This window comes from Dromaius novaehollandiae, chromosome 2, assembly GCF_036370855.1.
Source record: "Dromaius novaehollandiae isolate bDroNov1 chromosome 2, bDroNov1.hap1, whole genome shotgun sequence".
NCBI lineage: Eukaryota > Metazoa > Chordata > Aves > Casuariiformes > Dromaiidae > Dromaius > Dromaius novaehollandiae.
Window position 1 is genome coordinate 143,994,447 of NC_088099.1, and position 12,547 is coordinate 144,006,993.

The window sequence follows — 12,547 nt, forward strand, 5'->3', positions numbered from 1 at the left end:
TCTCCCCTCATTTTATGAATTTCACTTCTCTATTTCTCTACACCAAATTTCATACATAAAACAGCATGCAAGACTCCATCCTGCAAAGCTATGTATAATCTTTTTCCGTATACCTTATCCAACTGAATACAATGGGACTACTTACATGCATCAAGTGACTTACGTACGTAAGTGTTTGTAGTACTGGAGCCTAAGTAACTCACCTAGCTACTAAGTTTAACAAGCAAAGAAGGAACTGCCGTGATTTGTATACAACATACCAAAACTCCAGGATAATCTTACTGCAGTTACCCTCATTTTCCACTTCCACTCCCTGTTTGTTGTAATCACCCATTCTGACATTTCCGATTAAGTATCTCACTATGGAAAGACTTACATCCACACTTAACTTTATGTGCTGCAAATAGTCCTATAGACTTAAATGGAACTATGCACATAAATAAAATTAAGTGAATGCGTAAGCGTTCACCATACTGAACATTGTAAATTCCACAGGACGAGCATGATGCATTTTATTCATTTTAAAATATCTGCACATGTTAAATGCAGATTGGGTAAGTAGTAATTATTTCCAGAGCAAGCTTTCAGGGTTTCATACCAGCTTAATGGAAGCACTGCTATTCACCTGTAAGTACCAGCATAAATTCCACTTCTGGAGAAACCAGAGATGACGCTAGAAAGCATGAGTAGCTGGCTTGAGAAAGAAAAAACGGGACCCGATTTAAACCAAGGCAATACTGATATATGCAAATTTTTTTTAGCTACAGTAGAGGACAGGCATTCAGAGTCAGCCCACAAGTGGAGGTCAACAAAAGCGGGCCCGTCGCGCGAGGGGGCAGAGGGCTCACAAGATACTGCTGCAGACATAGGGGGTCCTGTTCGTTTTGACCTTCACAACTTATTTCACAGGACAGGCAAGCTGCACAGCACAAACCAGAAGCAAGTGATTATTTCTGCTATTGAATATGTGAGTCCAGGGAGCCAAAAAAGTTGACTACAGTTAAGCAAGGAGAGAGCAGGGTCACACAATGAGGAAGAAAGTTGGGATTTTTCGCAGACAAATCCCGAAACAGGTTAGCTTTTAAATGGCAAGAAAGGGGGCTGAAAAGAAGAAGCGTCTGTGTTTTACAGCACGAAACCGGCGCTCTCTCATCCCCGCGAGCGAATCAGCATTCAGCTGCGCGACCCCACCGAAACACCCCGGCAGCCCACCGCCTCCCCGCGCCGCAACGGCTCCGGGCGCCGCAGCACGGAAAATAACCGCCTTCGGCAGCGCCCCCCGCAGCCACGCGAAATGGAGGCCGTCGCGCGCCGGGGCCGCCCCAACCCCGCTCCACGACACGCGCTGGGGGGGGGGGGGGGGGCGCAAACGCCCGCATAAGGCGCGGCGGCGCCCTGCGGGGCAGGCGGCGGGCGCCCACTGTTGCGCGGCGGGCACGCCTCGCCCGGCCCCGCCCCTTCCCAACGGCCGCGGGGCGGCGGCCAGAAGGAGGGGGCGGGGGCGGGCGCCGCCGCCGCCGCCGTGCGCGTGAGCTCAGCGCGTCGCGGAAACCACCCGCCGGGCACCGCCTTCTCCTCAGCGGGCTGCCGCGGCCCCGCGCCGCCGCGCAGCTGGGCCCGCCCCGCCCCGCCCCGGGCGCGCCGCCCCCTCCGCCCCGGGCGCTCGTTCACACACACTCCCGGCGCCGCTTCCTGCGTGGGGCTGGGCGGAGTGGGGCCGCTTCCTCCCGCGGCTCGCAGGTACTGGGGATGGGGCCGGCGGCGGGGAGCGGGCGCGGGGCGGGCGCCGCCTGCGGCCTCCGGGAGCCGCCGCCGCCGCCCTGAGTGTGGCGGGGGGTGGAGCGGAGCGGAGCGGAGCGGAGGAGCCCGCATGCTGGAGCCGCCTCGGGGCGGGGGCCCGAGCCCGGGCGGGTCCCGCGGCGCGGCCGGGGCGTCCCGGGGCAGCGGGAGGCGGCGGCGGCGGCTCCGCGCATTGCTGGAGGGTGAAGTCATCGCGTCCATTGTCTGCCCGCGGCTCCCCGGGCGGGCGGGGGCCTGTCCCGCGGCGGGGCGCGGGGGGCGGCCGCCGGGCTCCGTTTCGCTTGGCGGCGTGTGCGCGGAGGGGCCGCCGCGGGGGGGCCGGTCTCCGCGCCTCCCGCGGGAGCAGCGCCCGGACCTCGCTGCGGCCTCGCCTGCGGCCCGGGCGGAGCGCGCCGGCGGCGGCCGTGGGCGCGGGGGGGATTCGCGCCGCTGCCGGGGCGGCTCGGGGCCCGCGTTAAAAGCGAAAGAGGAGGAGGTGGGCGAAGGGGAGGTGTCCTGCTGCCGCCTCCCTCCCGGGCTCTGTGGCAGGAAGGGAGACGGGGCCGTGCCGGGGGCGGGGGTAGCCGGCAGTTGCTGCCAAGCAGGGAGACGAGAATTTGGAGCCCTCGTGCCCTTGCGTGGACTCTTGCTGCGAAGGTGGCTGTGCTTCCCCGCGAGGAGCACAACGGATCTTGTTTCTGGTAAAATACTGTAGTTGGCATTGGTGCCGATCGGTGCTTTATCTCGGCTGTCATCAAGGACAGCCTTATTTTAAAAAGGCAAAGGGCAGCTCAGGAAACGGATCTTGCAGCATTTAACTCGGTCGATCAGTCATAAATTTGTTTCTTTTAAAGTAACTGTTTTTCTCAATCTTAATTTCAACTTCTGGGTTTAGAAAAAAATCCTTTTTTGTCAGCCAGAGAACTGTATTTCAGAATCTAGTGAAATGTTTTGTGCTGCATCCACAGGAAAAGGACGTTTTCGGTTTCGTATTCGTATGGAGCTGGAGCGTGGGTTCTCAGCTGCCCACTTGCGTGTATGAAAACGATGGCCATCTAGTGTCATTTAACAATTGCCTGAAATTTTACCCTTCTTTAACTGTGAACTCTTAACTGTTCATTCTTAAAACTGTTTGTGAAAGCTGAGAAAACACTTTTTTTAATTGCATGCGAATTAGGCCTTTTTGGACCAGGAAATGAAAATTTCACTTTCTTTTGCATGATGGCAATAATGCTACTCCTAAAAACAAGTCCAGTGAAAAGACTTCTGTGAGACCTCTTTCCCATATGCATTTTTATTGAACTATGACAGTTTCAATTTTGCTTTATAAAGTTCTTGTTGGATAAACTGTTTATTGGTCATATTTTAAGTGAACTAAATTCTGAATTCTGCCTGTTTTCCTCATGTTGTCAGCTCTTTTTGAGTCTGAGGGCATCAGATCATTAGTTCTAAAGGGGGGAGTCCAAATCTGTGTGCATGTAGTTTTCTTCTCTTACCCTCCCTGAAATCTGCTAGCCAAATAGCACATTTCTTGTGTAGAGCAGTCATCAGATTTTGATTAATTATGCCAGCAAAGGTTCAGGAAGACGGAAGATATTTGACAGATGTATTTGTTTACCTTCATAATGTATACAAATCCTAATCTCTGTATTAGTAAATGAATCATTAAAACTTCCTTAGCCATGGGATTCCCAGATAACAGTAATATGTGCATTAGGAAGATTTGCTTTGTGTGATTATTATCAGTTTATGAAAGAACACAAGTCCTTGAGTTGTTTTGGTAGCTGCATAGAGCCTTTTGTGAAGGAAAATGTGCTTAAGCTTTCTTATTCCTTAAGAACGTTTTGGTATTATTCCCCATGACAAAAACAAACTTCAGGAGCTGTAATGTTATCTGTCCCCTAAGTTTGTTCAATGGGTACGTGATTTTTCCCCTTTTTTTCCTTTTCAGTTTGCTCGGGATTTTCTGCTCCTCACTAAAGTGTCCCTCACAAAGGTATTTTTTTCCTTTCCAGGCAAACAAAGTAGGAGGTCTAAATCTTTTCCCAAAGACTTCTGAATCCTGTTTTGAAAGTGCTAAGAAGGGTCTTTGAACTCTGAAGTGCAACTGCACTGTTCTGCACTGCTGTCCTCCTATGGCCTTTAGCCAAGGTCATGGTCTCTATTATGGGGGTCAGTTTACTCTGGCCCACAGTTGGACATCCATAATTAGCTTTGTGATTTATCTTCTGAATTGTGTCTTAAACACCACATACCAGCCTGGTAGAATAAATTTTAATGCCTGACTAGAACAAGTTGATGGATACCTGATTTAGTTGCCACTCTTCTTGTTCTGATGTCCGGTTTATAGCTGAGCTGCAACTCAATCTGATTCTTTCTCAGCGTCAGCAAAGACTGTTCTTTGCAGTAGTAACATAAATGTTCATGCTAACACTGGCCTATCCATGAGGAAGTTAACTTTAGTTTTTCTCTTTTTGCATTTGTCTTAGCTCTAAGTTTCCGTTGTCCCTTCTCTGTTAACTGATGGAAGATGTGTAGCTGAACGAATCAGCGTGTATACACACTTCAAGATACTAAGAATGATGTTGGATATTATATTGCTAAATGCATCTGAATTGCACATGGAGGTAGACTTCCACCAAGAAGGTAAAAAGTTACTTTTAGCCTTCGAGATTTGGTTGTTTTTAATAGTGTTGGACTTGAATTTCAGCAATGACTGTTTTCTTTTGCTGTAGCAAGACTATGGAAGAGGCTGCATCTGTACCTAGAAAATAGCTTTGTTTTTTAAATAATGTTCCTAATTTTTGCCAAGAGTGGAATTCCTTCTATTTTTGATTCTCTGAACCAGAAGTTTTGACTGTGGTTTAGTCCAATTATAGTTCATTTTTAATAATGTGGTGTTAAAATCTACAATGAAATGATTTTTAAAGAAAAATCAAAACCTTTTTGTGTTATATATAGATCAGATCTCAGATATGCTGTGCTCTAACTAGAAAAAAATCCAAATAAACAAACAACTTTCCCTCAGTTCTTCCCTATGTTTTTGCTGTTTGAACTAGAATTTCAGTCTTCTCTTCTTAAGTTTTCACTTACAGGTTACTTCAGAAGACACTTTGGCACTTTTTATCTTCTTTTTTTTGAGTTTTGTGATAAGTTATTATGCAAGATCTGTGGTCACTTACTGATAGTTAGGGATTCACAGATTTCGTCCAAAATTCTGTAAATTAACATTCACCTTAGCATCCCAGACTTTATTGTAAGGATATTCTTTACTTGATGAGATCAATGGAAGAGTCTTTGCTTATAAGGTATAGTCTTTTTCAGTGGTCTGTAGTTGTTTCATATCCATTTCTGGTAATTCTCAGGCACTGTGGCAACTTGATTTTCATTGCTCGTCCTTTCTTGGCAGGCTTTGCTCTTCTTTTTCTTCTATTAGTGTAGCACGCTCTCGTGCTGGCTGAAGGATCCAAAACGAGGAATGGAAGGTATCTAAAGAGAAGTATAGATGTTTATGTAACTGATGTATTACAGGCTTCCACTGCAAGTTTTCTTGTTGTGTGCATGGCCTATACCACTCAGGGATAGTCTCTGAGTTCTTGAAAGGGTCAGCTAGAATTCAGAGAAGCAAGAAGAGCCTCATAGCTGAGCTGTAGGATGTCCTTTGTGATTTCACTGTTAAGTTTTTCATCATTAAGGTAAGTGAGGAGGGCCTTGACTCATTCTTTTATTTTACTTTGATGGAAGTTGTGGCATACTTCTAAGAGACCATTTGACCTCACCATTAGGTTTATCCATGGAATAAGAAAAAGTAGGAGTGCTTCCATTACTTATTTTTACAGGAAAGGTTACAGTAGGCTTTTCTACTCTTAAATATATCATCTGTAGATTCAACTCAGTCACCTGTTAGATGACTGGTAGTATCTTGCTGGGCAGGCAGCTGAAACACTGCAATTGTAATTGCCTTTTGCAAGATGAAAATACCCATAGAAGAGTGGTTTTTTTTCTGAAGGGCGAGTTCCAACAGGTTCACTTTACATCTAGATATCACACCAGACTAGAAAGCTGGTATAAGAATTGCTTTAACCTAAAACAACTTCGTACAGAGACCTAATGAAATGAGCTTAAGTAAAAATTGCATTTACACAGGTGTTTCCTCAGGCATTAAAACTTCCTTTCTTTAGAGGCCAGCAATATCCCCTAATGATATCTTCAGCAAGATGTTTGAAGGACACCTTGCAGAAATAAATTTTTGTAGCAATTCAATTTGGTATAATTACTTGTTTTTTTGCTTCCTAAGTAGAGCACGACTGTTAATGCAAGTATCCTGTTATTGTTCAGTACAAGCTGTAATTGTGGACTATGTCAGTTCTGTTTTGTTGCCATTTATAGTTGAGATAAATTACTGTTAAACAAACACTTTTCCATAGGTCCTTTAGCTGCTCCCATAAGGCAGCTCTTATTCCAGAGAATAGAGTCCCTGGCTGTCCCCTTCAGTTGTTCTGTTTATTGCTTGAAGAACAGTTTCAGCAAGAGACATTACCCTTCTGGAGAAACTGTTTGAAATAAGCATCTTGTTGCTTTGTTCTCACTGTAAGTCGTTGATGCTACATAATCTCAATAAATAGGAGTATCAACTTTAAGTTTCTCAGTTAATGATCAGATAATTTCCATAAGACCAGATTGTCCAGCATGCTGGAAATGTAATTCCTATACTATACTGCTTAGCGCACTGTGTGTGATTTCTGGTGGAACAAATTTACCATACATGTTTCCAGGAAATGGTTTGTAAGGAGTGCAAAGTGGTCCATGACTTCAGAAGGATCTACTGAATGCTGTGGAGTTCAGGTGGAAAGTCCTGGACTGAAGATTTTAGCTGAGCTATGGGGATTTTGCAGTGCTGTATGGGTAGCTTATTTGATAGGTGAACACCACAGTACTATTGTTGCTGCACCTTGTTTATATATGTAATAGCTTTAATTTAGCTGTCTGCTCTTAGATTCTACAGACAAATAAGCATCTTTCTTTGCAGCATAATGATTAATAATGGTTGCATTCCAAAGAATAAGAGTATTGGTGGTACCATGCCTAAATTTGTCATTCATGCAATTCCTTTGCTGAAAGTACATAGTGCATAGAACTTAAACTGGATAAGGGGAAGGATATTTTGGCAGATCTGCAATATCATCATTCAAGACTCGTTCTCAGGAAGAAACATTTAAATCCTTTTTTAGGAAATAGAAGGCTTTACTCTGTCTAAATCAGATTGTTGAAGACTACTTTTTCTCCCAGTGATTTTTGTTTCTTAGGACCTGAGAAATTGGGCGCCATATGTTCAACCCGGATTCAGTGCTGCGGCTCTTCTTTGTATCAGAATCTGAGTGTACCTTGACAGTGAATGTTTTAGCAAAGCCGTGACTGAGTATCTGTAAGATAATTCTGTGTAATAAGTGAAGGTGTGGACTGATGAGGATGGTTGTTAAAATGTACTGTTTGGGTTCTCTCCTTCCTATCAAAATCCTTTATGTAGGGAAAAGAGCTGTCCCTCAATCATATAATAGTGGAAGAACATTTGACTGGGAATAGATAACAATTGTATTTATACCACACAATTGGCAAGGGAATTGCAGAACAAAGCCGACTAAGAAGTTGAGCAATCTAGTGTGCTGATTAATGTGAAAAAAAGTGGCTGTGCGACAAAGTCTGTTCAAGATTAAAAACTGTCTTTTGATCTACGTGTACTAGAAAAAAAAATTTTATCACAAAGACTTCTTCACCATATGTCCCAATGAAGGTGCTCTGACTTTGTATTCCTCTACAGTAAGTCAAATATAAACAGAATATAGTCTTATTTTTTGCAGAGTTGAAACCCTTGCTTCAGTTTCTGATGAAGGGTAGTTTCCTTCTCGGTTTCATTTTACCTGTAAAGCTGTATCTGATACTTGCTTTTTGTTTGACTTCATATCTTAAAAAAAAAAAAAAAAAAAAGAAAAAGAAAAAAGTCAATCTTTCCTTTATATGACACTGCTTAAATATGTGTCTTCATGGGAGACCAGGAGCTCTTTTACTGAGGATCAGAGATGGGGGTATCAAACTTGTAGGCCCTTCTTAAGCAAAGGGATCTGCAGTGCTTGTAGGCTGGGAAGGCAGGCTGTTGCCTTCCTGCAGCATGAGGTTCCCCAGTCAACACAGGTTTAGCTGTGGGACAGCACAGAGAAGAGTGCAGCGCTACTGTGTCTGTTATTTCCCATAATTTCAAAATGCTTCCGGGATAAACCATTTCCATTTGGACTGAGGGATTTTTGTATCTAGTAACCAAATGCATTTCCTTGTTGAGTTCCTCCCTGACTTGTTAATCTTTTTTCCTTTCTTTTTTTCCCCTTACTGTTCCTATTTTCTGTCAGCATTTTTTCCCCCTTATGTGGCAGGAAAGTCTTGTTCAGACTTTGTGGTAGTGGCAGGTAGTTGCAGAAAAGTAGATTTTGCCTTCTGTGATCTGACACTGGGTAGAAATTCAGCCAGGGTAAGAATAGAAGAGAGCCTTGTAAGCTCAGCACATGAATCCAGACTCTTTCCGCTATTAACAATTAAAGGATGATTCCAAGGTAAATTAGGTAACGGATTAACAAACTAATGGAAAGAGAACAAAGGATGGAAAAAAAGAAAGATCCAAATTCTTGCAAGGAAGATTTATTGGGATTACATGTTGCCTGTCTGTCTGGGAGAGGAACAACAAGCTCCCTTGTTTTCACTATTAATTTAGTTAGTGGATAATGTATGTGATGTGCCACAGAAGTTTATCTTATGCTGTTGAACTGAGGCTTTGCAAAGGAGGTGGTGTTTACTGGGGGAATTAGTTGAGAAACATAAGCATCCTGTTTAGCCCTGCCCAGCAGTGTTGCAGCCTTTTCTCTAAAACAGAGTAAACAGTGATAAAACAGTTTCTTCCCGCCTCCCGCACTTTGCCCTAATCAACATAATATCGTGGCTGGATGTAGACCAAGAAGTGTCATTTGAATAAAATATGAAGACAGTGAAACAGTATTCTTGCCATTCCTTCCCCCCCCCCCCCCCCCCCCCCGCTTTTGTTTTGGAGATGTGATATGCTGCTGTGTCTTTTTAGGGCTATATAGTTAATCCATATGTTTTTTGTTAACTGAAAGGTCATACAATATTGCCTTTCTGTTTTAAGGGTAACAAATGATTTCTAAGTCACAATTTCAACTTAAGTCATCTCCCATAAACTGTGGGGACCTTTGTACAGAGTGCCTTTAAAGCCATTTTGGAGAAGATGGTATATGCACAATTAATGTGAAGCCACAACACGCACCTTTTGTGGGACAGGTCCTTTTTGGTTTTGTTCATCTCTGGTTAAAAGTAGAGATAATAAAGGAACATGCATTTTGGTATGGTGGTGTTCCTCCTGAAATGCATAGGAATGCACCTCTAAGAGTAGGCAGAAGAATGGTTTCATTGTGCTAAAAATCATTCAGTGAGGGAACAAATCAGAACTGTGAAAAAAGGGAGCCTCCAGTTGGCAATATAGTAAACAAAATACAATATCTTATGGAAAGCATCAGTAAATTGATGCTTTTGTCTCCAGCAAAGTGATGTAGGTATGAAGCTATCTGTAAAGAGAAGTCCTTTTCAAGTTAGAGCTACTGACAATTAAAGCTGAACCCTTTCTGAAATGTGTGCTTTGGTTGTAGACTACTACTGTAGACAAGGTTGTGATACAACATGGGTGGTTTTGGAATATCTGGTGATGCAGACAAAATCTTGTTTCAGTGACTTGGTTTCCTTCAAAGTGGGGGATATGTGATTTACATTCGTTGTTGTATGACTCTCAAGTCATCAAACTAGTTAATTGACATATGGCTTTGAGCAAGTATTGTCTAAAGTTAGAACTCTATATATTTGCAGTGAGCAAGTATTGTCTAAAGTTAGAACTCTATATTTGCAGTGACTTTAACTTCTCTAATGTACACTCTGCAGAACTGTGTGTTTTGTAGGGGAAGAATGGCTCAGCTATTAGTAGTGTGTAGAATGCAGGAATTTATTCTTATTTTCTGGCATGAAAACAAGGAAGATGCCTTCAGGATGCTGGTAGCTTAATCTAACTTTGTTGTTGCTCAGATACCATGCTAATGAGTGCACTGGAAATAGGTGTGAATGGCTTCTGCAGCAATTAGTTGACCTCTGTCTGCACTCTTTTTGTGAAGTGTTACTCCTAGCAATAAAGTGAAATAGTCTGACATTGCATGCAGTTTATTGACATTTTAAGGCTTTCAGGTCAAATCCTCAAATGTTAGGAAATGCCAGAATTAAGGTTGAAGAAGCAACCACAGTTTGATTACCTTTTGTGTCTATATTAAAATACAGTCCTTAATAATACAACTGTAGTTCTTTTTTCTTAGAGAAGCTTTCTTCAGAACTGTTTTGCCCTTTCTGTTGGGGAGTTGGTTTAGATTGGGCAGTAATAAAGCTTTATCTCTAGAACAGTTGTTTCCTTTGCAAAATTTTGAGATGTAATGCAAATAAAGCAGAAGCCTGAAAGGATTTTATTCTCGCTTGGTGAAGGCATCTAAATCCTGGGCGTATACTGTATTTCTATCCTTTTTCTGCTTTACAGTTGATATGTTGTGTTTGTAAAGCTAACTAAAACTCTTGATAGATCAACATCAGTGGCTTTCTTGAGTTTTTTTGTGTATCCACTCAGTACTGTAGGAACTGACTTACAAAAGCACTGAGCAGGCACAACTGGGCCTGAAGTCAGAGGAAGCTGGTCTTTGAACATATCATTTGCTGTATAACATAGTTAGAAAGAAACTAAGTTCTTATGTGTACCAGATCAGGCACCTGAGCTTAATAAAGCATATGATTAAGGACAGAACTACTTAATATCATATCTATTAATAGGCTTAATAAGCATTTTCCTTCACTGTGATGAATATGGTATTTGACTGTTTCAGCAATATGATCTAACATGATGAGTGTTCTACAAAGGCATATGAGGAAATCAATTCCTGCTTTCAATGCAGAATTATATTCAGTAGTGTGCTCTTCATTCTTTCTTTCTTCTTCTTCTTCTTTTTTTTTTTAAGGTAGGAGACAAATGAGAAAGAAAAAACAAAATACTGAATAGTGACCTGGTAAGTGTGACTCTGGCAAGGATTCTACAAGGGGAAAAGGGATAATGGCCATGCAATTAAGCTGTCATAGCATACTTCAGCTCTTATTTCCATACTCCAGGTCTTAATTCTGTTTACTCGATGAAGTTATTTTAATGTAGTTTGTGTGCTGTTTCCTAGCTGTTAAAAATAATAATTGCAATCATATCAGCAGGTCTGGAACCTACTCACTAGGCAGACCTCTGCTATTTGAGCTAGTGGTATCTAATAATACTCTGTCATGCTTTATAGGGATCAGCCCTAGATAGTATGATCCATGTGCTTGTGCAGAGGGTTTTGCAGTTATCTGCAGACCATGGAGGACAAGCTCTAGAGAAAAGCCTGCTTTGACTGTCCAAGACTCTTTCATTGCCCCTCCCCACCCCCTGGCAATACACCTTTTACTTTCTGCCTACCTACACTACTGTATGCAAATCTTATCCCATTTAGCTGGTTGTGATTTGTGTTAGGAAGATACTCCAGCCAATCTAAATTCATGCCCTTTTAAGCTCCTAATTTGATCTGTCTGTCTTTCCTGCCATTCAGAGATGCTCCCTCTCCCAGCTTGCCCAGTTCTGCTACTTTGTAGTGTCTCCTTAAATTATCTTCACCCTATGCTCGTTAGCTCATTTTCCTCTAGTGTTTGAGATCAGCCAGTCAGTTCTCCTGCTTCACTGGGATTTTCATGAGATTTGTTGTTTCTAGTACTTGTGCTATGGGTTTCCAGATTTTTTTCTGTGAACAACTCCTGTCAGTCTCATCACTCTGTGATCCCTATCTTTCTTGTATCTTTTTCTCTCTGGCGCTCTTTAGAGTTTCAGCTCAGTCATCCTAGCCCTGTTCAGTGCTATCTCCGTTTGCCCTCCTGGCAGCCACCACTTCCACTGTTAAAATTGCAGCATGATTCAGGTTGGGAGGGATGTTTGGAGGGCATCTGGTCCAAGCGCCATGCTCAGAGCCAGAGCTAACATTAGGTCAGGTTGCTCAGAACTTTGTGCATGTTTGGACTACATCCACTCTTGTTTAATCTACTGTCTTTTTTATTTCCTTCTTCTCCATGAGTTTAATCCTGTCCCCTCTGCGTTAGGTCCAAATAACTTCTATAATGCTGTTACGCAGTAGTGGGACGTTGGGAAGCATTAGACAGCTTCCTTTATTTTCTGGTACTTTAGCTCAGCATATTGTGCACCTAAAAATGGAAGTAAGATCTTGTTCAATTCCAGACTGGATCACATTCAATAGATGTTTTAGCAGCTAAAATACATCCCGTAAGCTGGAAATCGTGCATCTTCTCTTCTGTTCCCCAAAATGTACAAGCACAACTGTGTTGATGTTGTCACAACACTGACAAAATGCACATCCTTGACACAACAGTCAGAGTGAAATCCCAGCCTCAAAGCATGTTGGTGCGAAAGCTTTCCAGAGAAAGTATTGTCAGTTTTGGATTTATTTTCTATTCTAAGATGCTCTTTTCCTTCAAGTGCTGGTTTTTGGAATTGGTTTAAGTGTTTTGGCTGAAACAATAACAGATCTGAAGGTTCTTCATGTATAACTTTTCGGCCCAGTTATGCTTGAGAAGTTTCTAAGCAGATTTGGAAATA

The 12,547-nt window shown here is 42.8% G+C and overlaps 1 protein-coding gene across 9 annotated transcripts in view; it reads left to right on the forward strand.

The window, feature by feature from the left end:
- The first annotated feature begins 1,535 nt into the window (after positions 1-1,535).
- The window catches only part of RNF19A (ring finger protein 19A, RBR E3 ubiquitin protein ligase), a 58,672-nt gene continuing 47,660 nt past the window's right edge, over positions 1,536-12,547 (forward strand). For 2 of the 9 annotated variants that reach the window (XM_064507662.1, XM_064507658.1), the window contains exons 1-2: positions 1,536-1,740; positions 4,269-4,425. The gene's annotated coding sequence lies outside the window, so the exon portion shown is untranslated. The other 7 variants (XM_064507663.1, XM_064507661.1, XM_064507660.1 and 4 more) reach the window with 6 other exon arrangements.